Here is a 20159-nt window from a genome sequence, read left to right on the forward strand (position 1 = left end):
CCTCAGGTATGGGCTCTCTGCCGGCGAGCCGGCTACCGGCCTACCGGCAAGGGATACTCCTTTCCTCAAATCTGGCATTTTTCAATATAGGGGTGTTCCCAGCCGGTGAGCCGGCTGTCGTCCGACCGGCAGGCACCCCCCTCATTTTATTTCAACAATTTTCTTCAATAAAAATTTGGCTGCGATGCCAGTCCACTGGCAGGGACCTCAAATCCTTTGTTTCTGAAAGAAAATTCCAAGTATCGATTTGGCACGAGCTCTATACCGGTGGGGCCACCGGCTGCCGGCAGAGAGATCCAGGTGCTTGATTTTACTTTTTTTTCCACATCACATTCGAATAATCAATTTCCGACTTCTTCCCTTCGCCCTGTTTCTCGTGTTCTCCGCTTTCAAACCGACGAATCATGTCGGGAATCGGGCCAAATGTATGTGAAAGTCGATCCAAATGCTCTCATGTTCTATCTAATATGCATGCAATATTTACAAAAAATGGTGGTTCTTGGGGAACTCCACCAAACCCAACTTCATTATTTGAAAGATCATTCATCCCCTAAGAGAGGGGGGTCTTCAAGTTCCATTTCACCATGGGCTTCAATCGGTTGTCCTTCATAGTTGTACTTCAAACGTTGACCATTGACTTTGAAACATCCAACTTTCTTGTTCTTTAACTCGAATGAACCATATGGGTAAACCCTTACCACTTCAAAGGGTCCCGACCATCTAGACTTCAATTTTTCGGGGAACAATTGGAATCTTGAATTGAAAAGGAGGACTTTTGATGTGACTCATATTTGAGCACATTTAGTCCTCTAATTAACCTCGTTCCCATGCTTTCTAGTACCTATTAGGGTCATTTCTTATCTTTAGTTTCCTATTTTGCATATTCTTTGAGGTTTTGTGTCCTTGGTAGGAGAGGATTGCTAACCTTGCATTTATGGAGCGAAATGGAGCTAAACGGATTGCATCTAATGACCAAGCATCCAAGAGGAGACCAATACTAGAGGCCTAAGAACATAAATAGAGTGAAATGGGCAATGATGAAAAGATCTTTGAATCCCCAACACAATCCTCGCGGATTGTAAAGGAGCCAAACAAGAGAACAACTCTGTCCAACGATCCGAGCGGCCCGAGCTCAGGACGAGCGGACCAAAGCAACGATCTAAGTGTCCCAGAGCTGGATCCGAGCGTACCACACGCATGATCCGTGGTTCTCCTGTACGATCCGAGCGGATCTTCTTACAGGATAGCCCTTGCTTCAGGTGAGGACGAGCGGATCCTGGTGGGAGTTGAAAGCATGATCCGCGCATGTCCCTCGAGAGTTGCATTTTCTCAAGATTCTCTTAGGGTCTTAATAGTCATTTAAGCCCTTAGTAACCCTAATCCTTGTACTTAATTTTAGTATAAATACCCCTTTGTACTACCTAGATTAAAAAAAGTTTTAAATCAATTCTTAATCCATTTCTAATCCATTCTTAATCAAGTTTTAATCATCTCTTAATTTAGTTGTAATACACATTTCAATATTAATCATATCTTAATCTTTCCTTAATTTTCTAAATTGTTCGTAGTTTTATTTGGGTAATTAGAAGATTATTTGGGTTTATTTGGACGATTGACAACCCTCCATCAATCATCAAGTACTTCTATTATTCTTTGCTTTATTATTTGGATCATCTCCATAGGTATAATTCCTTTTTACCCTTGTTTAATTATTGTTAATCACATCATTTATTCATCATGTTTTGCTTTGTTAGTATGATTGACAACCTTATTAGCATGCTAAACTTGATCATGAGTGAGTAGTTCTTTAGCTAGGATTAGTGGGGAATTAGGGGAAACAAACATGGGAATTGATCTATGCTTAATCTAATAATTTTTTCATAATTAATTTGCTTGCTTGTTGTGATTTTAACCTATGCACATGTTATGTTTGATGAAATGCGAGCCTATGAATCCTTGCATTTTTTAACCATCTCTTATCATTTCAATGAGGCTTGTAAGACATAAACCAACTCGAGCCTCATTAGACCATGCATAAGAGTTGAATAGGAGGAGACTAAGTCGACTTGTAGGTGTTGTACAGTCTAGACGACTCGGCTCTGGGACCTAAATTCTCCTAGGGATTGAAAGATATACACTAACTCGATCCCGTCACAACAATAAGTGCTTGCATCTATTTGACAACATGTTTGTATAATCTATTTCCATGAATCCCCTATGAACCCATGACATCCTAGTGCTTTTAATTAATTGTTTACGAACCCCTTTATTTGCTTTACTTTGTTTTCATTAATTTACTTTTATCTTGTTGATTAGTTTAGACCACATCTCATCTCAACCCATAATTTGTGACACCCTAAGACATAGCTACTTACAATTGAAAATCCTACATCAATACCTGTCCCTTGGGATCCGACTTTTACTTACCTCTTTGTTAAGAGTAGTTTGTGAAGTTATATATATTTTTTTGGTTGGTAGCTTTTGACAACGAGTTTATAACCGAACCAACTTTGTCCCCCACACTTATCTCTTTCCTCATGATTTTGGAGTCATGCCATTACTTGGTTCTCTCCTTGTAAAGCTTGGCATTCTCATATGCATCCATTCTAAGTTCATCGAGCTCATTTAGTTGAAGAAAGCGCTCGTTCCCCGCAATGTTCAAATCATAATTGAGCTCCTTCAAAGCCCATCTAGCACGATGCTCCAATTCAAAAGGAAGGTGGCACGACTTACCAAAAACCAACCGATAGGGAGTGGTGCCTAACGGAGTCTTATAAGCAGTTCTCAATGCCCAAAGTACAGCATTAAGCTTGGCACTCCAATCCTTTTGTGACTTGTTCACCACAGGCTCAAGGATGGCCTTAATTTAATGGTTCGACACTTCCAGCTACCCATTTGTTGTGGGGTGGTAAGCAAGAGCAACCTTGTGTCAAACACCATACTTCTTAAGCAAAGCATAGATGGTGCGGTTGATCAAATGTGAGCCACCATTACTTATCAAGGACCTAGGCACTCCAAATTGTGGAAAAATATAGTCTTTGAAAAGTTTGGCAATGACCTTTGAGTTATTGGTGGGTGCGGCAATAGCTTCAATCCATTTGGACACACAGTCCACCGCAACCAATATGTATTGGTTGTCAACGGAGGATGGAATGGTCCCATAAAATACACACCCCATACATCAAATAGTTCCACCTCTAGAATGTTGTTAAGAGGCATCTCATCTCTCCTTCCGATATTTCCCCTTCTTTGACAAGAGTCACAAGAATGAACAAGGGCATAGGCATCCTTAAATAAAGATGGCCAATAGAACCCACAATGGGGAACTCTATCTTGAGTCCTTGAAATGGATATATGGCCTCCATAAATTGTTGCATGGCAAGAATGAAGGGTTGCCTTACCCTCTTCATGAGTGACACATCTTCGGTAAATACCATCATTCCACCTTCTATACAAGAAGAGGTCTTCCCACACATACCTCCGTGCTTCATATTTCAACTTCTTCCTACCTTGACTATAAAATTCTTCCGGGATAAAGCTAGAACACAATTAATTTGCAATGTACGCATACCAAGGGTCGGAAGTCATCATAGCCAAGATGGTGACATCGGGTAGCCATTCATTAATGGACATACCATCATCAATATCCCCTCTTGTTTCATGTGTCAACCTAGACAAACGGTCCGCAATGACATTTTCGGCGCCCGCTTTATCCTTGATGGTGAGGTCAAATTCTTGTTGCAATAGCTGACGTAGCTCTAGAATTGTCATCTATTCTATGCCCTCAAACAATATTTATAATATCAACAAACTACTCTTAGTAGATCGGTAAGTAGAGGTCGGATCCCAAGGGACGGGTATTATATTGACTTATCGGTTGTAAATAGCTATGTCTTAGTGTTACAATTTGGGTTGAGGTGGAGAATTGCAATTTCAACTACATAACAAAGGAAAAGTAAATAAATGAAAGCAAAGCAAAGTAAGCAAAGAGAGTTGTAAACAATTGATTAAAAACACTAGGGTGTCATGGGTTCATAGGGGAATCATGATGAGATCACATAAATAAGTTACATAGATGCAAGCAATTATTGTTGTAATGGAATCGAGTTAGTTTATATCTTACAATTCCTAGGGAGACTTAGGTCTCGGAGCCGAGTTGATCAAAACTTTACAACACCTACATCGACTTGGTTTTCCCTATTCAACTATATGCATGGTCTAACAAGTCTTGAGTTAGTTTATGTCTTACAAGTCTTGTTGAAAGGATAAGAGAATCATGCTAGGTTGTCAATCAAGAATTTCATCAAGCATAACATGTGCATAAGTTGAAATTACAACAACCAAGCATTCATATGAACTTATAAAGTATAGATCTACCCCATGATTAACTCCCTTAATCCCCAACTAGCCCTAGTTAGGGAACTACTCACTCATTATCATGGAAAACATGTTAACAATGGTGTCAATCATCTTAACAAGTATAAACATGATGGAAGAGTAAAGCGATAAACAATAATTAAGTAAGGAGTAAATAAATTATACCAATCTTAAGATGAGCAAATGGAAAGGAAAGAATAATAGAAGAAAACTTTGATTGACGATGAAGGGTTGTCAACTCTCCAATAAAAATCCCAATAATCTTCAATTACCCAACTAGATCTAAGAATTCTTGAACAATAATTAAGAAAGGATTAAAGTGTAATTAAGATAATTAATGTCTAATCTCTCTCTAATCTTTAATTGACTTCTTTTAATCTCCTATTACAAAGTAGTATTTATACTAAGTAGAAGGATTAGGTTAACTAAGGGCTTAAATGACGATTAAGCCCCTTAAATGAAGTTCAACGCCTTGCAAGTCCTAGCTTGGGACGCACGACCTCCTTCTGATGGACGTTCATCCTGCACTGAGGGACGCTCGTCCTGCCTTGGGGATGCTCGGGCTGAGCTTGGGGACCCCCGTCCTTAGCATTGGGACGCCCATCTGTGGACGCGGGCCCACGAGGGTCGCTCGGGTATAAAGCAAGCAAGCTTTTGCATTTGTGGAGTCGCCACCAATTTATTGTGGAAAATTGGAAACCGTTCGAATACCTCGTGTCATGTCAAGACACAAAGTAGTGACATGAACACCAAGAACTCGTTACCCTTAGCATTCTATGTCTAAAATGACTCTCATGGATGCCAATGAACACGGATGTTCACAGAGATCTAGAGTAAGGGGTGAGGGTACGTATTAGGAAGCTCTTTTGATCGAACACCTAATCCCGCCCGCCTCGATAGCGGCCTCTACTAATGATTAGGAAAAATCGTCTATACTTGATATGTTGTCGATTATATGCATGTAATGCAACATCCAATAAATTAATCCTAACATGTGAGAATTAACTAAGTCGGTAAACCCGTAATTTAACACGCATTAATGTCGGGGTAGAAATTTAGGTTAATTACATGTGAAAGCATACAAATAATATGATAATAAAGAAATAAATACAAAACTACAATAAAGAAAATTACAATAATGACAATAGGTTAATCGATTTACGTCGAAAATACATTTAAAACGGATGGTTTTAGAAAAGAAAAGGAAAATAAATTAGCGAACAGATAAGCGATGATAATACGAATAATAGTTAATTAATACGTAAGCTAATAAACTAGGTCAAAGCAGAAACAAGAGTTCAGAGACAGAACTCAACCCGGAACAGGCGCAGCAGACGCTGCGTCTATTCCTGAGTTCAGTTCTGGCTGTGAAGCCGGAATTGCAAATTGTTAATCTTCGTGGGTGAGTTTAATGCTTGATTATTGATAATTGACTCAGATAGAAGTTATTTAACGTATTATTTACATATGATTGAGTCATAAAAACAATAAAACATGGATAAAACTAATTAGAATGAATTATTTACAAGATTAATTATGGGATTAATGAACTAAAACAAATTAATTAGGATAATCAGGTTATTAATGACGAACTACTGATGGCGACAATAAATAACAGATGAAAATATATGAATAATGAATTCCAGAGACTCAATATTGATGAATCAAACCTCTAAAAACCCGAATTGATTTTATTGACGAAAACCCGCAAATATTGATTATGAGGGATTTAAGTCGAGAATTAAAAAAGATGAATTAATTACTAATGATTAATGATTTACATGTTAAATTATTATGCTAGAATAACCGTGTTAATGAAACATGAACAATTGAAAATAAAGACAAAAACGAACAGACAAACAAAAGACGAAGGAAGAAGAAAGGAAGCAGGAACTGCGGCAGCCTCAGGAAGAGGTGCAGCAGGTGCTGTGTCCCTTCGAAGAGGCGCAGCAGTTGCTGCATCCTTTCTCGATGTTGGTCTCCAGTTAATCCGTAAAATGGGTTTGAAACAAGGTTTTATAAATCGGTTTTGAATGTGTTTTCGACGTAAACCTTACAAGGATGATTACAAAAATAAAGAACAATAATAAAATAGGGATTTACACCCTCAGACTTACATGTTTGACGAAACGAGATTGACTAAGTTAAGGTTTAGTGATGCTCGACTCGAATGTACGACGAAAGTGCCCTCTAAGAGGAAAACGAACAAAGTTGATTAAGTTGATTGATTGTGGAGTTGGTCAAATTGCTCGGTCATGCATAACGAGGCTGGTACTCAGAAAGATCCGAGCTTACGTGGTCGAAAGTTCAAGCACGCAGACGCCAAAAAGCAAGAGCGTGGTCTTAGAATGCAAAGGGAGAAGAGAAGGGCGGACACTCGCGTGAGAAATATGAGAGACCGAAGGTCTCTATTTATACTAATCACACGGAGGCATTAGGGTTTCGGAGAAACTTTGGAAGTGAATCTCGAAAAGATTTGAAAATACGCAAAAAGGAACTGGGGAAGAGGCGCAGCAAGAGCCGCGTCTCTTGGAAGAGGCGCAGCACCTGCTGCGTCCTTTCCCAAGTGGTTTCCTCCTGCAGAAGAAAGATTTCCGCGTTTCTATTATGGAATTGCGGTTTGATCTCAATTTCCTTAATATTTTATATAATATTTCCGGGATATAATTTGCCAAAGAGATTAAAAGACTGAAAATATAGAATAGAAGTATCCGGAACATTCCAGAATATTCTGACTCGACATTTTAAACGGTTATTAGAAAATGAAGACGGTTTTTGACCCGGACTCCAAATGTACTCTAATTACTGCCAAAACGACCGTATCGGCGCGTAGATGACAACTATGAGGTAGACACAAGTGTTTGAGCTATCACTTGACGATAAACTTACAAACTGTCATAAATCGTTCCGCGTGCCAAACATGCGGCCCAATCATCACCGGGTGGCTTGCGGGAGGTGCAGAAATGAGGTATCTACTCCATCCTAGCTCTGGGACGCACGTCCTGAAGTGCAGTTTTCCTTCTTCTTTCATTTGGTTGCCCCTAACTCGTGGGAGTCCTTCAGAGGTCATTGAGGTCCTTAATCATTGCCCATTTACTTGTTTTATTGACTTAGGCCTTTAGTATTGGTCTCCTCCTTGTTGCTTGGTCGTTAGTGTTAGAAATTTATATCTCATTATACAACATATTCATATATGTTACAATTTAATTTAGTCATAAAATTAACTTAGATATTATGCATGCAAACATAAATAGTAGTAGAGAAGAAATCATCAATCTTACTATATGATTTCGGTTTTATGGGCACCAACAAGATCTCCTTCTTGTTAGTTCTTGAACTTTCGAATAATGGATGAACATCCATGACTTCAAAATAGAATCCCTCCAATAAGTAGCACCCAAGACTATCCCAAAATCCCACAAAATAATATATACTAGATATTTGTAATGTGGTTTACCTTAAAATCGGTTACTAATACTCATATACTACTACTAGTATTATTAGTGATTGATTTGAACAAATTTGATACATAAAACTTGAATTTATGAAGAACAAGAGAGAGAATGTTGTTTTTTCATAAAAACATAAGAGAATAAGGAACAATTGAGAGAAAAACTCTCAATTGTCTAATGACAAAACCGGTGGGGGTAGGTCTTTAGGACCCTTTTCTTTTTACTTTTTGTCTTCACAAGACAAACTAGTGTAAGGCTTTTTCATGGTCAAGTCACTATCAAGTGTCATAGACAAATGAATAAGACAAATGAATAAGACAAAACTTCTAAAAAATGCCCACTAATTTCGGTCACCATGTGTAATATGGAGTCCATTTTATTTTTGTCAATTGTACAATTGTATGTCATGTGACATGTGACATGTCTTATGTCATGTTTTAATTTAAAATGCACATTTAACAAATTAAATATCATTTACAAATTAAATAAATCACATTTAACAAATTGACTAGTAATTCAAAATTACTTTCTCATAAAATGGTCATTTAAATACTAGTTAGTATAATTCACAACATCTTGTAATTATTACTAATTTATCATTCTCATCTCGCGTGTTTCGCAAACACCGATTAATTTTAGTAATATAACTTCTTAAATTAATAAATAAAATCTTATTTAATCACATTATAATAAGATGTCATTTTCTCTCTTATGATAAAATTTGTTCAATTTTAAGGAATTAATTAATCTGTATCGACATACAATTGATTAACCTTTTTCAATTAAGGGAATCGTCCTTTAGGTGTGACCTCAAGGGATCAATTGATCACCACTGTCGCACGACAGTAATGTCAAACTCTAGCCAGCCAATCATTACCGATATGTGTGGACCAGTTGATTGTATATGTTATGTATCATCCCTTTCATATTTTTGATATGAGATTTAAATATGTGATCAATATGATCGAAAATTGTGATCGCATTATTGTCGGGGACACTTACTCCAACAATCTCCCACTTGTCCTCGACAAGTGTGCGTCACCAATTCTCTTGTCCTATTACTATCTCCCACTCAATGCAAGGTGTCTTTCGGGTCGTACTTGCAAGTGATCATATCGAGAGTGGTTTCCTCGATCTGGAGAATAACTGATTGACCAGAGTTATCTACCATAGATACCATCCGAGCGTGGCCACGCATTTCCAGTTTATTACTCCTTGAGTGGCCCTGAGATATTGTTTTAACCCTGGCAAGGGGGTGGACAATTCCTATCACAGTTATTCCCTTCGACTAGCCACAACCATCATAACCCAAAATATGCCCATTTGACCCCATTTACGAAGGTCGTAGTAACATAAATCAAAGTTAATCTGAAACTGTTCCACCTTAGGCGAACAGTCTTTAGTCAAAAGAATCGACTCATTAGAATACTATAGTAGCTCTCGCCACGACCAGGCTATATAAATTTCCCAGAACTCTATAAGCGGTCACTGCCCGACAAAGTGTTCCTAACAGTCTGCCTATGTGATCGATTAGTCATCTCACATGACTGTATGGCACTGAACTTGCTATCAATCGCATCACACTCTAGTCACTTCGAGACGTCACCTCATACAAGGGACTATGGGCAAATACTTTGTTAATCCGGGTTCACTTTAACGGGGTTCAATATCGTCATACAACCCGTTTGGATGTAACAAAGTATAATAAGAGAGTTTTAAAGTAAAACTCGAACGACAAATGCGATTATCACATATGAATAGTCAATGCCTGATTACCACTTCATATTCTATAACCCAGTTTGATCTTGAATGTAGTTGTTCATCTCAATTTAATTGAAATGACATGACTCATCATGTTAAGCCTATGAGAAGGCTTTGGTTAGTAGGTTTTATCAACTTCTTGTACCTTACTCAACCTTACTACATACTCGTTTTCCTTTGTAATGTATACATTTGCATTACAAAACTTTTTGAGTACGTGTCGAGATCCAATCAAGACATAGGCCCTCTAGCCTTAGAATAGCTCCCACTGTTTTCACAATGTGCGGGACTCATCCTTCTTGCACATCTCATGATTGCAAGTGTACTCAATTTCCGTTGTAAATATTTCTCATTGTTCTTTATTGCCTAGAACGATTCTAGAAAATATATTTCTTAAATAACATAGCCACAATGGTATCTTAACCATCCTAATGTGTTTTTATTATGGTTTTGTCAGAAACCATGCGCAATCTCAATTGTCAATTGTCATTTGTGTAACACCCTTACACAAAATTGCATCAAAAACACTTTGCTTTACATCTTTAATGCTTCTGCAACACTTAAGGGTAATCTTTATGGCTTACTTGGTAACTATTACTTAAATTAGATTTGAAACAATTCATCATACTCAAAGTATATGAAGTGTTATACATCATTACTCATTTAATTGATCCGGCAGCGAAAGCAAATGGAATCAATCAAATATGTTCAACTTTATTGAACTAGTCATGAATCTTATCAACATAAGACTTCTTATTTGACGCTAATATCATGTGGATTTATCTACATAAATCTGGATATTAAAGATGTATTATATTACTCCAAGTCTTAAATCATTCCCAATGATCAATATGTCATCCATATATTAGACTAATTAAAATTTCCGTAACTCCCACTAAACTCCATGTACAAACACAATTTCTCGACTTATCGAACAAAGTTTTATAACATGATCAAAACATTGATTCCAACTCATTGATGTCCTACTTAAGACCCTTTCTTAAGTTTCACATTATCTTAGGATTGCAAGAATCTACAAAACTCAAGACATGTATTGAATACATTCCTTCTAATTGAAGAAGTGGGTTTTAGATTCACTTGCTATATGTATATCATCATAATGAAACACAATCCCTAAGAAGATCCAAATAGACTTAAGCATTTCAACCAGTGCAAAACCCTTTGCCACCAATCAAGCTTTGAAATCTCTCTTTATTAGTGCAAAACCCTTTGTCACTAATCAAGCCTTTTATTTCGGATTTTCATGGCTCTAAGCCTTATATTGAGTTGTGACTTAAACACTCTCATGTAAGTCATATGTTCATTACTTTCCAGAAGTAATCAACTTGAATCAAACAATTTCTTTGTAAGTTGTAAGCTCTTTACTTTCTTAAAAGTAACATGAATTCATCATCTTCAACAAGTGACGACTTTAACCTCCTAGGTTTTGAAGAAACAACGTCTTACACAAAACGTCTCATGTAGCCAAGAAAGACCAGTTTCTTGCGACATAACATTCTTTGTGGCTCTTTGAATAATTTCTCCCACTCTGTCTTTTAGAAATAAACTTGTTTTCTAGTAAGACAGTTTCACAAGCCACAAACCTGTTGTACTCGTGATTATTGTAAGGAAAAATGAGCATTTGTTTCTTGTGAAAACTTACAAGCATGGTACCCTACCATTTCATATCTCATATGATTCATTTTAGATTTAGTGGAAAGATAATTTAGACAAAATGATAAATCCCCAAAAGGATCAAGTAACTCAAAGTAACTTGATTGAAGTCCAAACCATATCGAATAGCGTTTGATTTCTTATCCAACCACACATTATCCCATAATGTGTGTTAAGAGAGATTAATTTGTGATACTATATCACATTTCATTTGGCTTATATCAAAGTCTTCACTTCGATAATCCCATCACGACTAGATCGTGATTCTTTGAACTCTTTGAACTTCTTCAAAGATTTCTCTATTTACCTTATTAAGTGAACATATTAACGTCAACTTAAATCGTTGGTAAAAGAAAATGATCAACCTATTTTGGATCAATGATTTACAACCTTGATCTCCTTTTCAACCAAAAGGCACGAGACATCTTGCTTTGAATACATGATACGCATATACCATAAGATCTAATGGTTTCAAGAGTACTTGATAACTCTTTGCGTTCATCATTCCAGAATTTAAGGTTTAATCTTGGGATACCAATTTGAGTCTTGCATCATCTACATGATATATCATTCTAGTTTGGTTAAGAATATATTCACCTTGATAATGGGCTAGCCATACATCAAATCACGGTGTATAGGGTCACAAAAGTGAAACCTCTTTTGTATCTTAACAAGTTTATATTCTTATTTAGAGTTTATGCACTTAATAGTCATAATTAAGTACAACTATAAACCATAAACTAGATTGAGTTTTTCTCTCAATTGACTAGCATATGACTTTATCTCTCGACATTATTTGATGCTAGTCGTCATATTATAATCATCTTATGTATCGAATACAATGATGAAAACCTCCACTGGTTTCTAATATCGACGAAGTAGTACTAGCAAAATTTATGTTAATCAAATAAACATTTAAAGAAGAAGGTCCCATTAGATGTCACACAACTAACTTGTTGATTCTTCAATAATTTGGGGTAGTTTCCTTTCTAGTGTCCAACATTTAAGACAGTGGAAACTTTATCGGTCGGGATTGATAGGTTTAGTTTCGTTATTCTCAATAACTTTACTTTTAACATAACCTTGTATCAATTCCATTCTAATTTTACTTCTTTGAACCTCATCCCTTTCTTTACGGTTTAAGAGAATGCTCCCACTTATTTCAATGAGTCTTTGCTAAGAGAAGCAAAATTGAAATTCATGAAGACTACTCTTCATTCGTTTGTTTAGTCTTAAAACTTTCATTGAAGTGGTTGCGGTATTTTGGTCAATTTTGATTTCAAACAAATCTAGTTACCAAAATGATGTAACGTTTCAATGTACTTAACTCAATTAAGCATATGAGAAACAATTCATTGTAAGTAGATATGTTAGTCAAGAATCAAAAACCCTTTTGATCACGAATAACTTTCATCTATACTCTTCACAAGAGATCCTTACAATGGATAATACGAGGTTTTTAGAAGAAAAATTCAAATTTTGTCTTTAGTTACGATGTTTTAATGGAGATTTGAATAAAATTGAAATGATATCGTATATGAATTGTGGTAAAGAAATAGAACAATATGATAACGGAATAATGAAAACAAAACATTTATCGTTATAATAATACTTGTAAATTTTAATTTAAACAAGTTTTATAGCATTTATCTAGTGACCTCTACCCAACTTGATAAATGATTCCAAGATCCAAATTCATATTAACTTGGGCACGGTAGGGCCGATTCATCCCTTATCAATATAACTTGGTGGATTAACGCTTTAATCAATTCTACTTTTAGAACTCTTGGTCAATAAAATTACATTAATATTTATCTTTAGCCCGGAACACATGCGACTACGTTCACGAATACTTCCGTTGAGCTCAATCCAAATTTCGAATAAATGTGTCCATGATCCAAATCCACATCAACTTGGGCACGGTAGGGCCGATTCATCCCTTATCAACATGAATTCGGTGGATAGACATTTATCACCCACTTCCCCTACGTAACAAGGTTTGTACCCGGTAGGGCCGAGCGCACTCCCTCACGAAATAGGTTTTCATGGTTTCTACTTTTTGGTAAGGCTAAGTCTCAATTGTTTATTTAAGCGAGAGGTCATGTCAATTTATTATCTATCACGTTTTAAGTGAACTAAAGCGGTGAACTACGATAATTGTAATTGACACGGTCGATAAACTCGATAAAATGATAATGCATATTTTAGTTATGGCGATTTAGCGATGCATGCAACATATAAATAAAAATGCAAAGCATAAATAAATTCCTAGTATGACCTTCCTAAAAAAAAGTAAATCTAATAAATTATTACATATTCGGAAACCAACTCCATTGGTCCCTTGAACTTCGGTTTTGGCACGCATCTCGAGGTAACACCGTCTTTAATGGATCGCCTTCTCAAGTGGCATCGTCTTCAAGGAACTCCGGAATAAATAAATTACATAACAAATTACATAATTTCCTATTATACATTTGTAATTAAAATAAAATAAATCTATTAAATTACATAACGGTGATACGAGTTCACAATAAATTACAACTGAATCGATATTCCCATACATTTCGGGTAATATTAATTAAAACTAAGGTCATACTAAGTAAAATTACATAATTCAAAAATTACATAAAATTAAAATATGACAATCATAAATAAAATGCAGCATTATAATATGTAAAAACATGCCCAATTTTATGCTAAATCGCCTTTAAGGAGCCAATATCGTATATTAATCGGGTTTTACGGATTTGCATGATTTAACCTTTTAAAAATCACAATAATTACATAAAATCATATTTATGTACTAGTTAATTACCCTAACCATATTAGGACTCAAAATTAGTCTCCACTAACATATTGACAATAATTAACTTGTATTTCTTAATATTGTTCATAAAAGGACTTAAAATTACAATATAATGCCATAAACTTCAAATAAATCTTAAAAATTTCAAATAAATTTGAAATTTGAAATTTTAAACTCATGAAAATTCTAGAAAAATACCATGACACTCATAATGTTCAAAAACGTAGGTTAAAAATTTCGAATTTATCGAGAAAAACAATGTTGCGGTTTATCGGATTTATCAAATATTATCATAAAAATATGAGAAAAATTATTTTAATTTACTTTTAACTTTTAGATCTGAAATAGGTGATAAAATTCAACATGTGACGTATTTCCTTAGTCATGAAGTATGTTTTAGCAATTTTTCACTAATTAAAGTCACTATTTATGTTATTTTTCATCAAAAATTCATAAATCATGCATAAGTACTTCATTATAGCCAATTATTTTACACACATCTTGTAAAACTTCATGTTACAACATACTAAATTTCTATGACCATATTCGAAATATTACTCATATTAACCTATTTTTCATTTAAATTCGATTTTTATCATGAAAAATCCATATTTCGAGCACAAGAACTCATAAAATTATGAAACTTTACAGGTCATCAAAAGATAATATATGTGAAAACATATCCAAAAACCACTTAAAAAAAAAGTTTAGCTAATTTTAGTCCAAAAATGACATTTTTATCATAAAATCACATTTTAATGCCATTATAGTATAAAATGAACAATAAAAATCCATAAATTAACCAAAATATCCTAAATATATTTTAGGACCAGAAACTTTAACATTCATAATTGATTTCGTGATAGATCATAATAAACACAAATTTATAAGTTTTGTTTGTTAATCGTATAACTCGGAAAAACTATAACCGATTTGCATGCAAACAACCTAAGGCTCTTGATACCGCTTGTTAGAAATTTATATCTCATTATACAACATATTCATATATGTTACAATTTAATTTAGTCATAAAATTAACTTAGATCTTATGCATGCAAACATAAATAGTAGTAGAGAAGAAATCATCAATCTTACTATATGATTTCGGTTTTATGGGCACCAACAAGATCTCCTTCTTGTTAGTTCTTGAGTTTTCCAATAATGGATGAACATCCATGACTTCAAAATAGAAGCCCTCCAATAAGTAGCACCCAAGACTATCCCAAAATCCTACAAAATAATATGTACTAGATATTTGTAATGTGGTTTTCCTTAAAATCGGTTACTAATACTCATATACTACTACTAGTATTATTAGTGATTGATTTGAACAAATTTGATTCATAAAACTTGAATTTATGAAGAACAAGAGAGAGAATGTTGTTTTTTCATAAAAACATAAGAGAATAAGGAAAAATTGAGAGAAAAACTCTCAATTGTCTAATGACAAAACCGGTGGGGGGTAGGTCTTTAGAACCCTTTTCTTTTTACTTTTTGTCTTCACAAGACAAACTAGTGTAAGGCTTTTTCATGGTCAAGTCACTATCAAGTGTCATAGACAAATGAAGAAGACAAATGAATAAGACAAAACTTCTAAAAAATGCCCTCCAATTTCGGTCACCATGTGTAATATGGAGTCCATTTTATTTTTGTCAATTGTACAATTGTATGTCATGTGACATGTTACATGTCGTATGTCAGGTTTTAATTTAAAATGCACATTTAACAAATTAAATAAATCACATTTAACAAATTGACTAGTAATTCAAAATTACTTTCTCATAAAATGGTCATTTAAATAGTAGTTAGTATAATTCAAAACATCTTGTAATTATAACTAACTTATCATTCTCATCTCGCGTGTTTCGCAAACACCGATTAATTTTAGTAATATAACTTCTTAAATTACTAAATAAAATCTTATTTAATCACATTATAATAAGATGTCATTTTCTCTCTTATGATAAAATTTGTTCAATTTTAAGGAATTAATTAATCAGACGACATACAATTGATTAACCTTTTTCAATTAAGGGAATCGTCCTTTAGGTGTGACCTCAAGGGATCAACTGATCACCACCGTCGCACGACAGTAATGTCAAACTCTAGCCAGCCAACCATTACCGATATGTGTGGACCAGTTGACTGTATATGTTATGTATCATCCCTTTCGTATTCTTGATATGAGATTTAAATATGTGATCAATATGATCGACAATTGTGATCGCATTATTGTCGGGGACACTTACTCCAACAGTTAGATGCAATCTATTTAGCTCCCTTTTGCTCCTTTTAAGCAAGGCTAGCACTCCTCTCCTACCAAGGGCACAAAACCTCATAGAATACACATAATAGGAAGCTAAAGATAAGAAATGACCCTAATACATGCTAGAAATCATAGGAACGAGGCTAATTAGGGGAATAAATGTGCATAAATATGAGTCACATCAATAGCACCCAAAGTATCAACCTTGGCTTAGAGTTCTTCTTTACCATGAGTTGTTTGAGAGCAGTGTGATCCGTGTAGACGATCACCTTAGAGCAAAGATGGTAAGGTCGAAACTTTTCAAAGGCATACACCACTGGCAACATCTCCTTTTCTGTGGTGGTGTAGTTGCATTGAGTGTTATCCAAAGTCTTGCTCTCATAAGCTATCACATAAAGCTTCTTATCATGTCTTTGACCTAAGACCGCCCCTATTGCAAAGTCGCTCGCATTGCACATTAGTTCAAAGGGGAGGTCCCAATTTGGTGGTTGCACAATTGGAGCCATCACTAAAGCTTGCTTGAGCCTACAAAAACTCTCATGACAAGAATCATCAAATACAAAGGGAGTGTCCTTGGCTAGAAATGAGGTGAGGGGCTTGGTAATTTTTGCAAAATCTTTTATAAATTTTCTATAAAAATCCGCATGACCTAAGAAACTCCTCACACCCTTGACATTGATGGGTGGGGGAAGTTTCTCAATCACCTCAACTTTGGCCTTGTCCACTTGGATCCTTTTTTTGGAATGACATGACAAGAACCACTCCCTCTTGCACCATAAAGGGGCATTTTTCCCAATTCAACTTGAGGTTGTATTGGATGCAAGTTTGGAGCACTTGGGAGAGGTTCTTCAAACAATCATCAAAAGAAGTGTCATGCACACTAAAGTCATCCATAAACACCTCTATGGACTTCTCAATATAGTCCGAAAAAATTGACATCATAGCTCTTTGAAATGTCCCTGGAGCATTACAAAGTCCAAATGGCATTCTCCGATATGCGAATACACCATAGGGACAAGTGAAAGTAGTTTTTGCTTGGTCATCCGGGTGAATAGGAATTTGGAAAAACCGGGAGTAACCATTGAGAAAGCAAAAATACTCATGATTTGCCAATCTCTCGAGCATTTGATCAATAAAAGGCAAAGGGAAGTAATCTTTGATTGAGGCGGAATTTAATTTTCGGTAATAAATACACATTCTCCATCTCGTAACCGGTCGGGGGGGATGAGTTCACCATTCTCATTCTCAACCAGAGTCATACCATCCTTTTTGGGGACAATTTGAACCGAAATCACCCAATCGCTTTCCGAGATGGAGTATATGATTCCTGCCTCAAGCAATTTATCAACTTCCTTCCGTACCACCTCCTTCAACTTCTCATTCAATCTCCTCATTGGTTGAGCGGAGGGGGAGTATCCATCCTCAAGTGTAATGCAATGCATGCACACTCTAGGATCGATACCCACAAGATCGTCAATGCTATATCCAAGTGCCTTTTTGTTTGTTCTAAGGAAACTTAAAATTTTTTCTTTTTGTTCCACTTGTAGGTTAGCATTGATAATCACGGGGAAGGTCTTTGCATCATCAAGAAAAGCATATTAAAGGGAGGGGGTCAAGGGTTTAAGGTCTTGTTTTAGAGAGTTCTTACGCTCATCTTGCACCCAAATCTCATAGAGGTCTTTCAATGTTCACATTGCCTACCATACACAGGATTGAGAAGCTACCCGGGTCTTGTAATTTCTTAGGCATGGGATTAAGCAATACCGCACTACATTCTTCTGTCAAGGCAACTAATCTATCTCCTCTGATTCCTCTTTTCTTTGTCAACACATCTTTGAGAAATTTGGTGTAGAGTGGCATTTGTGTCACTATCTCGGTGAAAGGCAATGAAACTTCAAGTTTTTTCAACATTTCCAAGAACTTAGAGAATTTCTTCTCCTCGTTCATTGCTCTGCCACTATTAGGAAAAGGCATTGGAGGAACATGAGCCTTGCTAGGGGTGAGGCTTGCTTGGTGTCAACAATCTTTTTGGGTTCTTTTTCTTTCTCTTCACTAACCACCTTGTCAACCTCAATTTCTTCCAAGACAAAGTGTTCATCAGCTTTGGGTTGATCACTTAATTTTCCTTTCTTGCAGTTCCTACCTCTACTTGTCAGTGATAAAGGTGGGATCTCAACTCCTCATGTCATAACATCCCTTTTTCTCTTTGAATCGTAATCATAATCCTTATAAGGGTTTTCCAATTCTTTCCCACCCCTCAAAGTGACCGCATGAGCTTGTTGGTGATGAGGTGGTTTATCCTTAGGGTGGGAGCCTTGCATTGGTAGAGATTGAGATCCCCTTGGAGGATTAGATGTTCCTTGGTTAGAGTTGGCCATGTAAGAATCAAGTGTTCTTTTATGTGCTTGGACATTAGAAATGTCGGACCTTAGAAGCTTGAATTGTTGCTCCGTATTCGCTTCTCTTTGTATCGCCTTGGACTCCATGTTTTTCAACATTTGTTCAATAGAAGAATTTGGGTTTGGTGGTTCGATGAGAGGGGAGTGTTGATTTTGAGGTTGGTAATTTTGATTTCCTTGGAAATTTTGGTTGTCATTCCGGTTGTTGTTCCTTAGAGGTGGAGGAACATAAGGTTGGTTATTGTTTTGTAGAAATATCCGGAAATCGGAACCTTGACCTTGGTTTTGGTTGTATTGCCTTGAACGATCCGGCTTTGGAGGTGGTTATTGAGGTTGTTGATATTTAAGGTCCAAAGGTTGGCCCTCATATAAAAGCCTTGGATCTTGATTCGGGAAAGCACGATAAAACGTCTCTTGGGGTTGATAGTGGTACCTTGGTTGTTGGCCTTGCATAAGAAAACATTCTTGTGGGTATTTATCATCTTATTGAAGATGCATGGAGGAGCATGTGTCGTATGTGTGGCCTACTCCACCACAATTGTCACATATCGGTTGTTGGATGTAGTTCCTTGGAGGAAATCTTGGCTCTTTCACATAGTACACCCTATAGTGACTTGGTCTCTCCTCGTGGACTTGTTGGACTTGATGAGCCTGTCCCTTACCCTTCTCCAATCCCAAGTTATCAAATTTTTTTGACAACTCATCCAACTTGAGCTTTGTTTCCAACTCAAGTCTAGTAGGCCCTTCTTCTTTTCCCACACTATCTCTTGTGCCATAGTTGTTTTCCATCTTGGAAATGTTTTGAATCATCTCTTTAATAGCCGTGATATTTATAGTATCATAGTTTCCACCGGAGGCCACCATAATCATGTCCCTAAATCTCCGTTCAAGGGTTTGGAAGAATGTTTGGGTGGTCATCCATTTGGGGATGCCATTGTGTGGATAAGAGGTAAGAAGGTCCCGAAATCGCTCCCAAGCTTCACTTAGGGCCTCAAGGTCTTTTTGTTTGAAGGTTTGAATTTCATGCCTTATCCTTGCGGTTTTTGAAGATGGGTAGAATTTGTTGATGAAAGCCATAGAGAGGCTAGCCTAAGTTGTGAATGCACTAGGTTCATGTGAATTCAACCATTGCCTTGCATTGTCTTTTAAGGAGAAAAGGAAAAGCACGAGAAGAATTTGGTCTTCGGTAATACTATTATGCTTGATTGTGCCCACTTTCTCTTTGAACAAAACTAGATGCCCATGTGCATCCTCATTCTTTATCCCACGGAAGGCGTCTTGTTGAATAAAAGAGATAACATGGTGCCTTATCTCAAAGGTGTTCGGAGCAATGGCACCATAGTTAATTTTTGAGCAAGACTGGTTAGGGTCCGCCCTATTGTAGTAGCCCATTGGTTGGTTCGCCATGTTATCATTCACAAGGT

At 36.2% G+C, this 20159-nt stretch overlaps 1 non-coding gene across 1 annotated transcript; it reads left to right on the forward strand.

Moving 5' to 3' along the window:
* Positions 1 to 19663: 19663 nt before the first annotated feature.
* Positions 19664 to 19770, forward strand: LOC141609836 (small nucleolar RNA R71). The gene has a single exon (XR_012527743.1). It is a non-coding gene; the product is annotated as a small nucleolar RNA R71 (small nucleolar RNA).
* Positions 19771 to 20159: the final 389 nt, after the last annotated feature.

The sequence above is a fragment of the Silene latifolia genome, chromosome 10, assembly GCF_048544455.1.
Source record: "Silene latifolia isolate original U9 population chromosome 10, ASM4854445v1, whole genome shotgun sequence".
NCBI classification, from domain to species: domain Eukaryota; kingdom Viridiplantae; phylum Streptophyta; class Magnoliopsida; order Caryophyllales; family Caryophyllaceae; genus Silene; species Silene latifolia.